We start from the raw sequence: 18,930 nt of genomic DNA, 5'->3' as shown, positions 1-18,930 counted from the left end.
GCTGCTGTTTCTCTGGAGCTGGAATATGTCATAATGTGATTGATGCACCCAATCACAAAAATAACCAGTTATTTTGATGTCGGGTGCGTCATCCCTAAAAATAACCCAGCGTCTCATAAGTGAAGGCGACACGATGAATGTTGGGTTGCATCAGGCACACGCATCCTCACATGAGCGTGTGTGCATGCACACACACACACACACACACACACACATAGGAGTCACTTTAAATGGAATGGGGAAACACACCAACTTCAACCAAGGAGGAAAAGTCCTCCAGTCCTTTATCACCCTCATAGTGAGTCAAGGCTGGGGACAGTAGCCAGCCCGGATGGGGAACAGGACAAGGCAGCCTGACTACGGTGTCAGAGAATGCAGCCAGGTGACATTTTCCCTGGAGCTACAGCAGAGGCGCTGACTTCCAGCTCTAGCGACCTCTCTGGACTTCATTTGCCACGAGAGCATCCGCTATTCTAAGTTAGTGTCTTGCTTCCCTCCTTTAGCAGGGGAATGGCTCCCAGGCATGCCATCCCAAGTTGCAACACAGAGGGAAGTGGACTCATCTTTCTTTAGCTACTGGAAATACATCCTTTGCCACTGAAAGTGCCTGGGAAGCTGTGGTGGGGAAGAAATTCACCCTCGACTATGGGGCCCTTTGCTTCTTCCCTGTACACATCAGGGGCCATGAGCACAAGGTTTTTTAAAACCTCTAGACTTTCTTAGAAAAGAGAGGCAGCCCAACTTGTCAATCATGTCACCATTCCAGGGACATCACCGGTGCCTCCTGGTGACAAATGACACTCACTCTAGAAAACGATGCCAACTTTTCACAGCTCAGCCTGCCAGGTGGAACAGGCTAGAAGACCTGGGAGGCACAGCGGGGTTTGGGTTATCAGTACACGGAGATGTTCTGGGAGCCATCCAGAAACTTCCCAGTTGTCCCTGGTGCCCAGAGAACACCATTTGTCACTAAGGTGAAGGAAGGAGGTTATGACAGCTCACTGGCAGGAGAATGTGGGGTGAGGACAAGTCGGGGGTGGGGTCAGAAGCCTGCGACTGAATCCAAGCTCTGCCTCTTACTCTCAGGCATTTGTGAACAAGAGAAGTGTGAGCCTCAGTTTACCTTTCTGTAAACTAGGGAGGACAATATCTTCTGTGTAAGGTGGCGGTTAAGGACTAAATGACATGACACAAGGAAATCACTCATCACCAGCTGGGCATACAGTAAACACTGAATTGTCCTCCTCATCATCATCATCATATTCATCACTCTTTCTGTTTTTGGCCCTCCTACGCAGCTCGTGGTATCTCAGTTTCCCAACCAGGGATAGAACCTGGGCCCTCTGCAGCAGAAGCATGGAGTCCTAACCACTGGACCACCAGGGAAGTCCCTTCATCACCTTTGAGGAAGTGTGGAAGGGGTGCAAACTGCCCAGTAAATTTCTAGACCCATGTTACATACCGGAGAGTGCCCAGTGAAGCTTTATACCTGAAACAGTACTGTTCAATTGGGCAAACAGCATGGCCTTTGGACTCAAACAGACCTAGGTTCAAATCCCAGCCCTTAATTCTCCAGGCACACTGTCCTTAATTCTCCCAAGCCTCAGTTCCCTCAGCTATAAAATGGAGCTAATCACGTCTACTTCCCAGAGTAGGTGTGAAGATAAACAGAGTTTCTCATCACGGAACCAGGAACAAGGAAGGGCTCACAGTTCAGTTCAGTTGCTCAGTCGTGTCTGACTCTTTGTGACCCCATGGACTGCAGCACACCAGGCTTCCCATCACCCTCACCCACACCAGTCCATCACCAATTCCTGGAGCTTATTCAAGCTCATGTCCATCAAGTCGGTGATGCCATCCAACCATCTCATCCTCTGTCATCCCCTTCTCCTCCTGCCTTCAGTCTTTCCCAGCATCAGGGTCTTTTCCAATGAGTCAGTTCTTCATATCGGGTGGCCAAAGTATTGGAGTTTCAGCTTCAGCATCAGTCCTTCCAGTGAATATTCATGACTGATCTCCTTTAGGATGGACAAAGGGAGGGCTTTCTTGGCTTCCCCTTCCCAGAATGGCTCAAGGAAGATGAGAAAGGATCTCCCGTGCCCAGGGGGATACTTGCAAATCATCGTGGCTGGAAGACTGGATTATGGGTCCTCAAAAAGCTAAACAGAATCAGCACATGACTCAGCAATCTCACTCCTAGGTACGTACTCCAAAAATGGAAAACAGGTGCTCAAACAACTCTCTGTGTACAAATGTCCACAGCAGAGCTATTCCCAGTAGCCAAGAGGTTAAAGAAACCCAGATGGATGGGTAAACAAAATGTGCCCTAGTCATACAATTGAACATTATTCAGACACAAAAAAGGAATGAAGCATTGATGCATGCTACAGCACGGATGAACCTCGAAAACATGATGCTGAGTGAAAGAAGCCAGACGCAGAAGGAAAATACGCAGCGACTCCATGTATATGAAATACCCAGAGCTGGTGGATCCACAGAGACAGAAAGCCGACCGGTAGTTGCCAGGGGCTTCAGGAAGGAAGAAGTGGGAAGTGACTGCCTGATGGGGACAGGGTTTTTTCTGGGGTGATGAAAATGTTCTGTAAATAGAGGTGAGTGCAACTAAACGCCACTGAATTGTTTGCTTTAAAATGGTTAATCTGATGTTATGTAAGTTCCACCTCAATTTAAATAAAAGATTGGATTGTGTGTAACAGGAGTAAGTGTTTTGAAGCACCAGGCGCTCCACATAGCGCCAGGGCAGTGTGCCATTGCTCACCGGGGCACGATTCACAATAGCCCCAAAGTGGAAACAATACAAATGCCCATTGATGGTTGAATGGATAAACAAAATAGTGTCCACACAAAGTGATAGCTATTCAGCCATAAAAAGGAATGAAGTACAACCTGGATGAACTTGGGAAGTATTATGCCAAGTGGAAAAAAAAGCCAGACACAGAACAAAAGACAAATGTATGATTCCACTTATATGAAATACCTGGAAAAGACAAAGTCACAGAGAGAAAGAGCAGAATAGTAGATTAGCCAGGGGGTGGGAGAGAAAGATGGATGGGGAGGAACTGTTTAACAGGTACAGAGTTTCTGTTTGGGGTGACGACAAAGTTTGGGAAGTGGATTGTGACGGTTGTACAACACTGTGAGTGTCATCAATGCCACCGAATTGTACACTTTAAATGGTTAAAAATGGTGAAAAAGTCGCTCAGTTGTGTCCGACTCTGCAACCCCATGGACTGTACAGTGGGGTCTTCCCAACTGTACAGGGGTCTTCCCAGGGGATCTTCCCAACCCAGGGGTCAAACTCAGGTCTCCCGCATTGCAGGTGGATTCTTTACCAGCTGAGCCACAAAGGAGGCAGTGATCAAGACTATCCCCAAGAAAAAGAAATGCAAAAAGGCAAAATGGTTGTCTGAGGAGGCTTTACAAATAGCTGAGAAAAGAAGAGAAATTAAAGGAAGGCAAAGGAGAAAAGGAAAGATATACTCATTTGAACGCAGAGTTCCATAGAATAGCAAGGAGAGATAAGAAAGCCTTCATCAGTGATCAATCGAAAGAAATAGAGAGAAACAATAGAATGGGAAAGACTAGCGATCTCTTCAAGAAAATTAGAGATACAACATTTCATGTAAAGATGGGCACAATAAAGGACAAATGGTATGGACCTAACAGAAACAGAAGATATTAAGAAGAGGTGGCAAGAATACAGAGAAGAACTATACAAAAAAGATCTTCATGACTCAGATAATCACCATGGTGTGATCACTCACCTAGAGCCAGACATTCTGGAATGTGAAGTCAAGTGGGCCTTAGGAAGCATCACAACAAACAAAGCTAGTGGAGGTGATGGAATTCCAGCTGAGCTATTTCAAATCTATTTTGCACAATAAACAAATTTTAAAAAATTAATAGATGATGGGAAGTTATTGGCTTTATTCTTTCTAAACGCAAAATTCAGAGAACTGGTGTCAAGAGTCAAGCAGATTAGTGTCTGCAGCTCAGCTGCAACCACCTCCAAGCTGTGTGATATTGTATAAGACACTTGATGTCTCTGAGCCAGTTTTCCAATCTATAATAGTACCCAGAGCTACCCTGATTTCCCAAATGTGATAGGTCCTATTCTTCATCCTCCATATACGTTCCCTTAGAACATCAGAAGCCAGCAATAAAGGTTATTGAAGTTGAATTTGAAACAACGACTCCTTCAAATTCTAAGCAAAAAGACCCATTCTTTTCATGCATTAAAAATATAATTTGATTACTTTTCTTTCTAAACAAATTAGACAAAATATAATAATAAATAATAAATAAACAGAGAGATTAAAAAGAAAATACCCGGAGATAAGAGTTATTGTGAATGAAGATATAAACCACAGTGCCTGGCTTAAATATCGAATCAATAGTGATGAGTATTAAGAACTGGTGTGTGGCTAAGAGGCATCAGAACTCTTTCCCACCTCCTGGAGCCTTCTGTGTTGAGAATAAAGACAGGCACCAATCTGCCTCTGAGGCTGACTCCTGGGTTCTGTGAGACGTGGCGGCTATGTGCCTCCAAGATGACAGTGGAGTGGTATTAATAACTCAGTGATCGTGGCACTACCTGTAGATAGGAGAAACAGCCAAAGGACATCTTCCATGTGGTACGTAATATACACTGGAATACTACTCAGCCATAAAGAAGAATGAAATGATGCCATTTGCAGCAACATGGATAGGCCTAGAGACGATCATACCCAGTGAAGTAAGTCATACAGAGAAAGGCAAATACCGTATGATATCTCTTAGATGTAGATTCTACATCATGGCTCAAATGAACCTAACCTACAAAACAGAAACAGACTTGCAGACCCAGAGAACAGTCTTGTGGTTGCCCAGGAGAGGGCTGGGGGAGGGCTGGGTTGGGAGTTTGGGATTAGCAGATATTAACTATTATATATAGGATGGGCAAACAACAAGGTCCTCTTGTATAGCACAGAGAACTGTATTCGACATCCTGTGATAAACCAAAATGGAAAAGACTATGAAAAAGAATGCATATAGATAGATAACTGAATCGCTTCGCTGTACAGCAGAAATTAACACAACACTATAAATCAATTATACTTCAATAAATGTTAAAAACAAAACAAAGGACGTACCCGAGCCCAGGTACTATGGGCACCAGCCTTTCTAAAGAGCCACTGGCAATCCCACACACCCGAGCACCACCCGTGGTTAGACTGCTTTGGGGCGCCTACTGCTCACCTCTGGTAACTTCACTCCAGAGTTAGGAGTAAAAGGGGCAGCAGAAGCTCCAAGGGCCCTCTGGACACCCTTCCAGGTGGTCACAGGAACCAGGAAGGCAGGCTGCTGTTACGGCAGCACTTCCTGGGAGTGAGGAGCTCTAAAGACGGAGCTCCTATGAGTGCTGCCTCACCAGCTCGCCCTGACCATCACGGCAGAGAACCCTGAGTCACAGAGGCCTGGGTGCTCGTCCCCTGGGGATCTGGGGAGGCCAAGCCCACTGGCCACTCAGTTGGGGGAAAAGCAGATTCTAACCAGATAGAGAAGAAGGGGGTGGGAAGGGCCCAGGGGAGGAGTAGTGCCTGTAGCTGACTGAAGGCCATCAAGCAGCTGGTCTGGGACTCCTGAGTGACCCTGGGGCTGAAGAAGTTTACATTATCTGAGTGTCTCATCATGGAAACTTGTTTCCAAGAAAAGGGTGACTGAGAAGGTCATAGATGGGGTGTGGGACTAGCCACTAACCTCAGGTAAGTGTATCAGTTTCCAGTGGCCACTGAAGCAAAGCACCACAAACCCAGTGGCTCTGGTGGCTCAGATGGCAAACTGTCTGCCTGCAATGCGGGAGACCCAGGTTCGATCCCAGGGTCAGGAAGATCCCCTGGAGAAGGAAATGGCAACCCACTCCAGTACTCTTGCCTGGAAAATCCCATGGACGGAGGAGCCTGGCAGGCTACAGTCCACAGGGTCGCAAAGAGTCAGACATGACTGAGCGACTTCAGTGTCACTTGTCAGTGGCTCAATGTAACCCTCATTTACTGTCTCAGAGTTCTGGGTGTCAAAACCCCAGTGGGTCTTAGTGGACTGCAATCAGGGCGTCACTACAGTGGATGGTCTGCCATTTCCTTACCTTTCCCAGCCTCTCTGGGCCGCCTACCTTCCTCGGGTCCTGGCCCCCTCCTCCGTCTTCAAAGCCAGCTGTGTAGCACCTTCAGGCCCCTCTCTCTGAGGCTGACCCTTCAGCCTTCCTTTTTCTCTTACAAGAACCCCCGTGATTACATTGCGCCCATTGAACATTCCAGAATAATCTGCCCACCTTAAGACCCTTAATCACATCTGCAAAGTCCCTTTTGCCATGTAAGGTTCCAGAGATTAGGGCAACAAGAACATCTCTGGAGTCCATAGCAAGCAAGTGCCTTCTCCTCTCTGAGCCTCAGTTTTCCCACCTGTAAAATGGAGACAATGAAAATGACAGTAATAATAATAGTATCAAATACCCTGAGTTTATGTGAGGATGACAATAGGATGCAATGATCTCTTAGCACAGCAAGAGGGACAGAGCAGGTTGGTGGGGAGGGGGTCGTTTGGGGGCCATCCCCTTCCCTTTCCCACTCCCACTCTTTTACCCGAAAACCCCAGGAGGCCTGTTGCATCTTTAGAACTGGGGTTTGCCAAACTACCTGTCCAAGGCTGAGGCTCAGGAGAAACTTATTCTCTTACAAGAGGGTAGCATTCTTCATATAAAAGTGAAAAATGAATCTTCACACACACACCCCCACCCCGATCTGGGAGTAATGGGATTTTTCAGGCAGGCTTCATTACAGTGTCTCAGCGTTACTGGACTGATAACTGCATTCTGAACCGGAATTGATAAATTGCCCGTGCATTGTCATTACTGGATGTTTACCTGATCTATTTGATGAATATTAATTCACAAAAAAAATATTTCCATCCCTAAAGCAATTCTGGGCAAAATGATGCCTTTCTCCCCTCCAGTCTCCTACCGGCAACCGCCGAAACAATGTACAGAGTTAAATAATAACAAGCCCTTGTCAGAGTGATTTATTGGGCGTGAAAACAAAGAGAGAGAAGGACTTCAGCCTCCCCTCCATCAAACAGCACCTGCGGGAAGGAACACGGTGTTCCTTTCGAAAGCCAGGAGGTGCATGGCGGAGAGGTGGGAGTCTGCAGGCCATGCAGGAGCAAGTTTGGACAATATACATCACCCTCCTGCCAAGGGATCTGAAAGAGGTCCTGGGGTGACCACCACCTACCCCCACTCCACATTGAGGCGCTTATGTAAATGAGTTAACATTTACTGAACTAGCTACCCTGCAGGCTCTCTGCTCATGCATCCTTCCTACAACTCTGTGAGGTTGGACCTACCACTGTCCCCATTCTACAGATGAGCACACTGAGGCTCAGAGGACGAGGTTGTACGTGTCCAGGGTTATCTGCTAGAAAGCGTCAGAGCTGGGTCTGGAACCCAAGCCGGACTCCGGAAGATGGTGCTCTTTCCACTCCACAAGAGGGTGACAAACTGCAGCCCAGGGCCGATACCTAATACCTCGGTAACTGATTTTATTGGAACACAGCCACATTTGTTGACAGATTGTTGGAGCTGATTTTTCCCTACAATGGCAGCACTGCATAGTTTTGACAGAGATGAGATGGCCTTCAAAAGTCTAAAATAGTCACTCTCTGGCCCTTTAAGAAAGAGCCTGCTGACTTCTGGTTGTATATCCTTTGCCAGCAAGTTCACGGTCCATTTGGAGACCCTACACTGTGCGCTCAGTAAACGGCAGCCAAAATAATCATTATCATTGTTGTTTTCTTATTACTGTTGTTATTAGGCTGCTTTTACTATCGTTACCTCCTTGAGAAAGACAGATTTTGCCAACCACCCACCATGGAGCTAGCCTTCAAGATAATAAATGTTGTGTTTTCCATAGTAAATCATAAGAACCTTCAACATAAGAGTTTAAGTTTTTCAACATTCCTAGCATCTTAATGGGGCTTCCTGGGTAGCTCAGCTGGTAAACAATCCACCTGCAATGTAGGAGATCCCAGTTCCATTCCTGGGTTGGGACATTTCCCTGGAGAAGGGATAGGGAAGCTCTCTTCTCCCCTGGAGAAGGGATACCCACTCCAGTATCCTTGGGCTTCCCTGGTGGCTCAGGTGGTAAAGAATCCACCTGCAATGTGGGAGACCTGGGTTCGATCCCTGGGTTGGGAAGATCTCCTGCAGGAGGGCATAGCAACCCATTCCAGTTTTCTTGCCTGGAAAATCCCCAGAGACAGAGGAGCCTGGCAGGGTACAGTCCACAGGGTCACAGAGTTGGAAACGACTGGGCGACTAAACACAGCAGAGCATCTTCATGAGAATTTAAATTGCAACTGCATCCTTCAACAGGCTCTTCTGGAAATGCAAGCTGCTCTCCTCCCCAATCACAGCACAATTCCAGGGATGTTCAAAGGAACACAGGTTGACAAAGGTAGAAGCCATTTACCAAGACCAGCCATGTGTGGGGACACAAGAGGGGCATCTTCAGACACCTTTCCCCGCCAGCCATAGCCAACCTGGCACCCTTGGAAGCTGTGGAAGGACTCCTGAGCTCTCAGTAGGGGACAGATCATCCTGGTTGGCCAAGGAGTGGGGTGATTTCCAAGGACGAGGACTTCCAAAGCTAAAATCAGGGACATCCCCAGCAAACCAGGATGAGCTGGTCACCCCTGCACCCTAGACATATGATTGCTCCATCAGGAGGCCTTGCCGAGGTCAACTACAGACCTTGATTGGCCAATCTGCCTGGCTTGTGGGATTCTTAGTTCCCCGATCAAAGGTCGACTCCACACCCCTTGTGGTGGAAGCATGGATTCTTAATCACTGGACCACCGTGGAAGTCTCTTCAACTACAGACCTTTTAATTCAGGGGACCCACTTGTTGAATCCTAACACACACACACACACACACCTTTTTATGGACCCGGTGGCTATGCTGAATTTGGACTCTGAATACTACCCTGGCCATCTCTGCACCATCTTGAGCCAAGACACATAGGTCTGGACCGCCTCTGTCCTTTCCCTGGAAGCGGAGGAAAGCAGAGGTCAACAGCATGGCTGTACAGGCATGGACACATTACTTTCTGCCTCTCAGCCTCACTGTCCTCATTTGTCCTCAAAATGACCAAAGCATATAAGACAGGGATAGCACCAGGATCACCGGCATTGGCAGGCAAATTCTTTACTGCTGAGCCACCAGGGAAACCCCCGCAGCCTTTTTTTTTTTTTTTCAAAAAGCATATAGCACCAGAGAGCTACTGTTGAACTCTGTCTTACATGCTCTGGTCATTTTGGTCCTCACACCTATTCTCTGAAGTAAGTGCTTCAATTGTCCCTGTTATACAAATGGGGACAGACAAAAATAAATCAACAAAAATAATCCTTTTTAAAAAGTCTCCGGACCTGAATTTTCACATGTTGATTTATCTGCATTTTAGACCCTGGCTGAATTTGGTCCCTGGACCAGCAGCATCAGCATCACTCAAGAGCTGGTTGGAAAATGCAGATTCTTACACTATCCCAGACCCGCTGAGCCCAGATCATCACTGTGATACATCCCCAGATGACTTATGTGCACATTAGAGTGTGCCCCTTGCCCCCAACCACTTGGAAACCACGCAGGGCTTGGAAGTGGCAAGGGAGAGAGGCAGAGAAGATGCAGAAGAAAACCACCATCACTCTCAAGAATATCCCCCAGGCTGTACTCCCACATTAATACCGCTTCACAGCAGGTTGTCAGGGGCTCTGGAAAAGAGAGACCAGATGCTCTAAGTTTGGGTATCACTGATTGTCAGCTCCCCATATTAAAGATTCTCTAAGCAAGTTTGTAAATCAATGGTCCTGAGAAGTCCTGCAAGAAGGGAAACTATGGTCATTTCATTTAACGCATCCGATCACAGAAATATTCCTCTGCCTGTGTGGACCCTTGCTTGTAAAGGCATCTTAAAAGTCCCTAAAGGATTCACAAATTGAATCCATTGTTCTCCAAATGTTTATTGAGAACCTACTATGTGCAGGGCACAATTTGAGGTACTAGGGATGTGGAAGCAAGAAGAGTTGTGATCCTTGCACCCAAGGAGCTTCTATTCAGGTAGGTAGAGACATAGTAAGTAAATAAATGAACAAAAATAACAACACCTGAATCTACTCCTTCAGTGCCTGCCTGAAAGATCTCAACAAACCTTTCTGGGCCCCTCCAATCAGCGGAGACATCTTCCTCTTTCAGCTCCTATAATATTTATGGTCGGTACCATGCAGGAGGAAATCAGTTGTGCTCTGCCTGTGCCAGCTCCCAGATCATGATGTTAGAAATCTCATGATCTCTTAGGTTGTTAATATTTCCTGTTTTATGTCCTGGATTCTCAGCTGAATTGTAAACTCCGTTGGGAAAGGAATCTCTCTGTTTGCTTCCCAGTCCCCACTGATCCCCACTGAATGAATCCCTGAGAAGCTCCTGGAAAACACCAAGTGGGTTACAGTGAGTCAATATTACACATACGGTGCTCTTCAAGGACCCCACACGTCAGTCTAAGCACGACTAGAAAGGCGGGACCCAGCAAGCCTTCTAGATGACTTTGATGCAACAAAAGTTTGGGAAACACTAGCCTAGGGTCTCTACCATGGCTTCTTGGTGTCTGTGATTAAATCCCAGCTCCAACGTTTATTAGCTATTATATGGGACTATGGGAAGTTATTTCATCTCTCTAAACCTCAGAGGTTCATCATCTTACCATCTCTCACAGGGGAATGATAAGAGTAACAATCTCAAAGAGTTGGTGTGAGGATTAAATTATATTTTCATGGAGAGAGGCTTAGCCCGGGGCCCACTGCCTGCTACCTCTCACTGGCCAGTGTTCCTAGGAAAACAGTGTCTGTCTACCTCAGACTGAAGCCATGACTATCCCTTCAACCTCAGCCCCTACACGCTCCCCTCTCCCACCCATTCCAGTCCTGGTGAACTCCTTACTGGGCCTCCCAAATCCCCGGCTCATGGAAAGCACCCCCCTTTCCTACTGGGCCCACATCTGGACGTTTCTCAGCCTCCTTTGTAGTTAAGAGTTCTGGCCAGTGGAACATGGATGGAAGCAAGGCAGACCACAGAGAAAGGTGTGTTAAAAAAAGAAAAAACCACCTGCTCAGTCCTCCCCCAACCCCTGCCCTCCACCATCCACCTTCTGATTGTCAATCAATATGCAGGACAACCTCGGTAGCTCCGTGTTGAAGATGCTGAAGACTGGGCCTTGGGTTACTGAATGAACAGAGCTCCTGCCTGGCCTCCCATCAAAAACATCCATTTAAACTATAACTGAGTTAGAAATAAACTTTTCTGCTATATTTAGCTGCTGAGACTTCTATAACAGCCAGCATTATATTAACTAATACATTACTTTAGGGATTTGTTTATACTTGAGGTTTCTTTCCCCTGGAAATTTTGCTGAAGCATCTGCTCCTTAAGGACAGACCAACCAGTGAGCTTCTGGCCAATGGAACCTCACAAACCAATCTGATTTTTTAGGTCAAACAACAGAGTCCACAATACTCATGAGCTATCACTCCATTAATCCTGACTCTAGAGTATCTCTATCGAAACCCAGCTTGAAAGTGAAAGTGAAAGCTCTCAGTTGTGTCCAACTCTTTGAGACCAAATGAACTTTACAATTCATGGAATTCTCCAGGCCAGAATACTAGAGTGGGCAGCCTTTCCCTTCTCCATGAGTTCTTCCTAACCCAGGGATCAAACCCAGGTCTCCCACATTGCAGGCAGATTTTTTTTTTACCAGCAGAGCCACCAGGGAAGCCCAAACCCCAGTTTAATATTAAATAAATCCTTTCTCAATTTTAAAGATGATACCTGACTGGCAATTAAACCATCATGTCTTAGCCAGCTAATATACAGGAGAGATGACAGACAGCTACTGCAATATGAAGATGGTTAAACCACGTTTAGCCATCCTGGACTTAGTCGTTGTTTTGTGTTTATTTTGTTTTGTGGGTATTATTTTTGGTTGCTTTGAGAAAAGAGAAAAGAGAAATTTAAAAAAAAGCCAGAGTTAATGAGCTTGGCAGGACAAAGCTAAAAATAAATGAATAAATAACAATGATGTTGTGAAACAAAATAAAATTAAATCCAAATTAAAATGTGCTATGATTTTTTTTTTAAGAAAGTAGCAAACAAAGAAAGGATTTTTCTCCTGCTTTTTGAGCAATGTGAGGTCTCAGCTCAAACCCTCTTACAAGGAGGGAGGGCAGGTCTGGCTAACAGAAAGCTCTTTCTTTTCTGGAGCCCAGGTCCAGTCAAGGTACATTCTGTCTTCCTGGCCCTGCTCTGCACTCTATACTCGCACAGCACAGACCCTGGTGCCCTCTGACAGCCCTCTTCACATGCGGCACCCAGGTGAGGCTGTGCCCCTCCTGGCTTCCGCTTCAGGACAAACACCTTCAGCGCCTTCACCCTTCTGCAAGGGAAGCGGCTTGGAGGAAGGGCTGACTTCAGCACAGTGCTATTCAAACTGTGGCCCCCAGACCAGCAGCATCAGCATCACCTGGGAACCTACTTAAAGTGCACACTCCTGGGCATTCTGAGTGGCTCAGTGGGAAAGAGTCTGCCTGCCAGTGCAGGTGACATGGGTTTGATCCCTGGTCCGGGAAGACCCCACATGCTGCAGGACAACTAAGCCTGTGCACAGCTACTGACACTGCTCCAGAGCCCAGGAGCCACTGCTACTGAGCTCACGCGCCGCAGCTACCAAAGTCAGCCTGCAAACTGCAACCAGAGAGGAGTCCCCGCTCACCCCAACTAGAGAAAGCCTGTGCATAGCAGAAAGACCCAGCAGAGCCAAAGATAGATAAACTTTTTAAAACACACATTCCCAGGCCCCACCCCAGATTCACAGAGTCAGAAATTCTGAGACAGAGACTAGCAATCTGTGGTGTTATAAGCTCTCTGGGGGATTCTGACGCACACTCGAGTTTAGATGTACTGCTTCACATTAAGACCTTGGCCAGTTACTTTACCCTCTTTTTGCCCCAGTGTCCCCTCTCTCAAATAGGCACATCAGAAGTATCCACATCACAGGGTGGTTGTGAGATAAGGGGTGTGATGGGGCTAATGCAGTGCCTGGAGCCTGGTGAAGATGTTGGCAAGCGCTGGTTCTAGTTGCCGGTGTCGTCACTACCTAGTTGCTAAGTTTTGGTAGCTACGGAGAGGGCGAGTCCTAAATTGGATTGAGGTCTTTGTGGATCTGCCTGCTCAGCATCTGGAGACACTGCAGGGAGCCAGAGCATCTCCTGGCAGCATCTGGAGATTCACAGCCCTGCCTGGAGCCTGGGAAAGGACACGATTATGTGGGTTTCCATTCCCAAGAAAAAGAAATGCAAAAAGGCAAAATGGTTGTCTGAGGAGGCCTTACAATTAGCTGAGAAAAGAAGAGAAGCTAAAGGCAAAGAAGAAAAGGAAAGATACACTCATCTGAATGCAGAGTTTCAAAGAATAGCAAGGAAAGATAAGAAATCAGTGATCAATCCAAAGAAATAGAGGAAAACAATAGAATAGGAAAGACTAGAAACCTCTTCAAGAAAATTAGAGATACAACATTTCATGCAAAGATGGGCACAATAATGGACAGAAATGGTATGGACCTAACAGAAACAGAAGATATTAAGAAGAGGTGGCAAGAATATAGAGAAGAACTATACAAAACAGATCTTAATGACCCAGATAACCATGATGGTGTGATCACTCACCTAGAGCCAGACATCCTGGAATGAGAAGTAAAGTACACCCTAGGAAGCATCACTACAAACAAAGCTAGTGGAGGTGATGGAATTCCAGTTATTTCAAATCCTAAAAGATGATGGTGTGAAAGTGCTGCACTCAATATTCCAGCAAGTTTGGAAAACTCCACAGGACTGGAAAAGGTCAGTTTTCATTCCAATCCCAAAGAAAGGCAATCCAAAGAATGGTCACACTACCACACAATTGCATTCATCTCACATAGTAGCAAAGTAATGCTAAAAATTATCCACGCCAGGCTTCAAGAGTACATGAACTATGAATTTCCAGGTGTTCAAGCTGGATTTAGAAAAGGTTGAGGAACCAGAGATCAAATTGTCAGCATCTGTTGGATCATTGAAAAAGCAAGAAAGCTCCAGAAAAACATCTATTTCTGCTTTGTTGACTATGCCAAAGCCTTTGACTGTGTGGATCACAACCAACCATGGAAAATTCTGAAAGAGATGGGAATACCAGATCACCTTACCTGCCTCCTGAGAAATCTGTATGCAGGTCAAGAAGCAACAGTTAGAACTGGACATGGAACAATAGACTGGTTCCAAATCAGGAAAGGAGTATGTCAAGCCTCCATATTGTCACTCCACTTATTTAACTTATATGCAGAGTACATCACGGGAAATGCCAGGCTGGATGAAGTACAAGCTGGAATCAAGATTGCTGGGAAAAATATCAATAACCTCAGAAATGCAGATGACATCACCCTTATGGCAGAAAGTGAAGAAGAACTAAAGAGCCTCAAATAAAAATGAAAGAGGGAAGTGAGACAGTTGGCCTAAAGCTCAACATTCAGAAAACGAAGATCATGGCATCCGGTCCCATCACTTCATGGCAAATAGACAGGGAAACAATGGAAACAGTGAGAGACTTTATTTGGGGGGGCTCCAAAATCACTGCAGATGGTGATTGCAGCCATGAAATTAAAAGACGCTTGCTCCTTGGAAGAGAAGTTATGACCAACCTAGATAGCATATTAGAAAGCAGGACTTTACTTTGCCAACAAAGGCCCATCTAGTCAAAGCTATGGTTTTTCCAGTAGTCATGTATGGATGTGAGAGTTGGACTATAAAGAAAGCTGAGCACTGAAGAATTGATGCTTTTGGACTGTGGTGTTGGAGAAGACTCTTAAGAGTCCCTTGGACTGCAAGGAGATCCAACCAGTTGATCGTAAAGGAAATCAGTCCTGAATATCCATTGGAAGGACTGATGCTGAAGTTGAAACTCCAATACTTTGGCCACCTGATGTGAAGAACTGACTCACTGGGAAAGACTCCGATGCTGGGAAATATTGAAGGCAGGGGGAGATGGAGATGACAGAAGATGAGATGTTGGATGGCATCTCTGACTGAATGGACATGAGTTTGAGCAAGCTCTGGGAGTTGTTGATGGACAGGGAGGCCTGCATGCTGCAGTCCATGGGGTCACAGAGTCAGACACAACTGAGCGACTAAACTGAACTGAACTGATACTGGCTTCCTTATCCAACAAGCCGGCTGAATGTGCCTGGTGAAAGTCCCCACTGGGAGTCAGCTCCCTGAGCTTGGGTTCTGGGAGAAGCAAAATTCTGCTTGGAATACACTGGGCTAAAGTCCAATGCAGATGTTTCTTGTTCACAAACCACCCACCTTGGAGAGCTCTGGAGCTGCCCAGTCCAGTAGGGTAGCCACTAGCCAAGTGTGGTTGTTAAGCCCTTGAAGTGTGGCTAGTTGACCTGAGATGGGCTCTAAGTGTAAAATAAACAGCAGGTTTCAAAGACTTAGCATTATATATTTTTTAATGTAAAATGTCTCAATAATTTTTTATTTTGATGACATATTGCAATACTTATATCTTGGATATGCAGAGTTAAATAAAACACACTAAAATTAGTTCCCTGTCTACAGATTCAATGCAATCCCTTTCAAAATTCCAATCTCATTTTTCACAGGAATAGAAAAAAAATTCTAAATTTTGTATGGAACTACAAAAGACCCCAAAGAGCCAAAGCAATTTTGAGAAAGACTGGAAGCATCATGCTTATTGATTTCAAACCATATTACAAAGCTATAGTCATCAAAATAATTTGGTACTGACACAAAAACAGACACTCAGACCAATAGAACAGAATTGAGAACCCAAAAACAGACCCACATATTGTCAATTAATACTTGACAATAGAGTTGAGATCACTCAATGGGGAAAACATAGTTTCTTCAATAATAGTATCAAGAATACTGATTATCCACATGTAGAAGAATGAAACTGGACTCCTGTCTTACACACTCACAAAAAATTAATTCTAAACGGAATAGACTTAAATGCAAAACCTGTAACCATAAAATTCCTAGAAGAAAACATGCAGAGAAAGCTCCTTGACATTGGTCTTGGCAATGGATTTTCTGGATATGATATCAAAAGCACAAGAAACCAGAGCAAAAATAAAGAAATGGGACTACATCCGACTAAAAAACTTCTACACAACAAAAGAAGCAATCAACAAAATGAAAAGACAACATATAGACTGGGAGAAAATAAACCAGTCTATATGCTGCAAACCATAAATCTAATAAGGAGTTAATAACCAAAATTTATAAGAAACTTGTACAACCCAATATGTGTATGTACACACACATATACACCGAGAGAAGAATATTATCCAGCCATAAAAGGGAGGAAATCTTGCCTTTTGTGATAATACTGATGGATCTTAAGGCCATTATGCTAAGTGAAATATGTTGGAGAAAAACAAATACTCTGTGATCTCTTTTAATCTAAAAACACTGAACTAGAGAAAGAGAACAGAATAATGGTTGCCAGAGGCTGGAGGTGGGGGGGATGGGGAGATGCTAGTCAAAGGGTACAAACTTTCAGTTATAAGACGAATAAGTTTCAGGGGTCTAATGTACAGCATGGTGGCTGTAGCTAACAATACTATATTGTATCCATAAGGGGCTTCCCGGGTGACACAGTTGGTAAAGAATCCTCCTGCCAAAGCAGGAGTCACAATAGATGCGGGTTTGATTTCTGAGTTGGGAAGATCCCCTGGAGGGGGAAATGGCAACCCACTCCAGTGTTCTTGCTTGGAAAATCCCATGGACAGAGGAGCCTGGAGGGCTATAGTCCGCGGGGTCGGAAAGAGTCAGACACGACCGAGTGCTCGCACGCATCACTCATCACACACTGTACCCGTAAAAGCTGGCACAAGAGTAGAGCTATAATATTTCCCCATGACAACAACTACAACAAACAGGTAATTACATGAGGCGGAGGACATGTTTGTTAACTAACCTCACTGTGGTAATCATTGATTACCACACATATCTCATCATCATATCATACACCTTAGACTTATCCAAAGTTAGCGTTAGTCACTCAGTCGTACCCGACTCTTTGCGACCCCTCACAATATGCCACAAAAGCAGTTTAAAGTTTCCTCATAGCCACACTGGAAAAGAAACAGGCAACATTAATTTTTGCCAGGTTTTCTGACATATGCTAATTATATGTCAGTAATATATAATTATATACTATATAATATATAATTAATAAAAATTAATGTTACCTGTTTCTTTTCCAGCGTGGCTATGAGGAAACTTTAAACTGTTTTTATGGCATATTGTGAGGATACCCAAGCAGCCACAGGGCAAAGTCAAGTGTAGGAGTTTCATTGAGGACCCCAGGTGAGGTTTTGGCCAATAGCTGGCTTCAACTTCCAGACATGTAAGTGGAGGTCAGTTTTTAGATGCTTTCAGCCCCCAGTCATCATGAAGCAGACACAAGTCATCCCCACTGTACCCTGTCCCAGTTCCTGACCCTAGAAATCCATGAGCATCATAAAATGGTTGCTATTTAACATCATTAAGTTTAGGGTGGTTTGTTACATGGCAGTGATAACTGTGACAAGATTTCACAAATGTCTGTGAAGTGGCTTTGTCTTCTCTTGGCCATCATGGAACAACTGGAAAGTCGTGATGGTTGAAGGGGAGAGTCCTGGAGCATAGTTGGTGTGACTCTTCACTATATTTATTAGCTTATATCTCTGTCTCCCTTAGCAACTCGTGAGTTCCTTGAAGGTTAAGGTCTAGGTCATGATCATCCTTATGTCCTCAATGACCAGCACAGAAACTGGCCCACCCTTGGTGTTCACTGGGCAGCAGGCACTGAGCTGAGGGCTTCATGCAATTCTAGCTAATTCATACAACAACCTGTCACATAGAAATGACTACCCACTTGGCAGAGAAGGCAACAAAGCTAGAGAAGTAAAGTGAGTTTGCTGGAGGTTCATCAGCTCATAAGGACAGAGCAGAAATTCCAACCCAGGGAGGGCTGTGCTGGCGGGTCCTGTAGTCTACACCCTGAACCATCATACACACAGCACAAAGAAGCTACCAGACAGACGGGTATGCTTCTGTCTGGAGTGGCCAGTCCACGAGGGAGAATGCCCTCTTGACAAATGTCGCCGGCAGTCCCAGAACTCAGCTTTTAACCAACTCCTAATTCGCGCAAGTTTTGATAAGCCATTTTGAGGCTGTCGGAGCCTCTCCGTGACAGCCTCTCTTCCTCTGGAAGAAAAAGTTTGCTGACACAGAGAAGTCCCTTAAGACCTACTGTCGGATCACATCTGAATTTCTAAGCTGTTCAAGCAAAACTTCATTAGATTCGGAGTGTGGCAGAAGAGACAATGATCTGATCTCTCCCTCCCTCTACCACCCTCCCCACATCCCCAACTGGAAATGGCAGAGGAAATTAGACGGCTCTAATTAATGACTCAATAATTAAAGAAAAGGGGATACGTGTTTCAGCCCTGAACGAGCTACCTTCCCACAGCAAGCCTGCCATGTTTTAGAGAAAAGGGCACCCTGCTTCCAGGATCCAAGCTCTGGCTTGCGCTATGAAGGGTCCTCTGCAATGCCTCATCTTTGCAGGCCAACACTGTGCTCCCAGAACACCTGGATTAGACCCCAGGGGCTGGGACAGTGGAGAAAGAAAGACTACTTCTCTCTGCACAACCTGGGACTCGCACCCGCAACCTCCTGTCCTCAAGATGCTCCTCCAAAGAGGATGTGGAACAGAGCAGGGTTTG

General features: G+C 45.4%; 1 protein-coding gene across 2 annotated transcripts in view; it reads right to left on the bottom strand.

Moving 5' to 3' along the window:
* KSR2 (kinase suppressor of ras 2) overlaps positions 1-18,930 on the bottom strand; it is a 462,287-nt gene that overhangs the window by 315,910 nt on the left and 127,447 nt on the right. The gene's annotated exons all lie outside the window — the stretch shown is intronic.

Source organism: Ovis aries, chromosome 17 (assembly GCF_016772045.2).
Source record: "Ovis aries strain OAR_USU_Benz2616 breed Rambouillet chromosome 17, ARS-UI_Ramb_v3.0, whole genome shotgun sequence".
NCBI classification, from domain to species: domain Eukaryota; kingdom Metazoa; phylum Chordata; class Mammalia; order Artiodactyla; family Bovidae; genus Ovis; species Ovis aries.
Note: the sequence above shows the minus strand (reverse complement) of the source record. Positions and strands in the feature narration are given on the sequence as shown.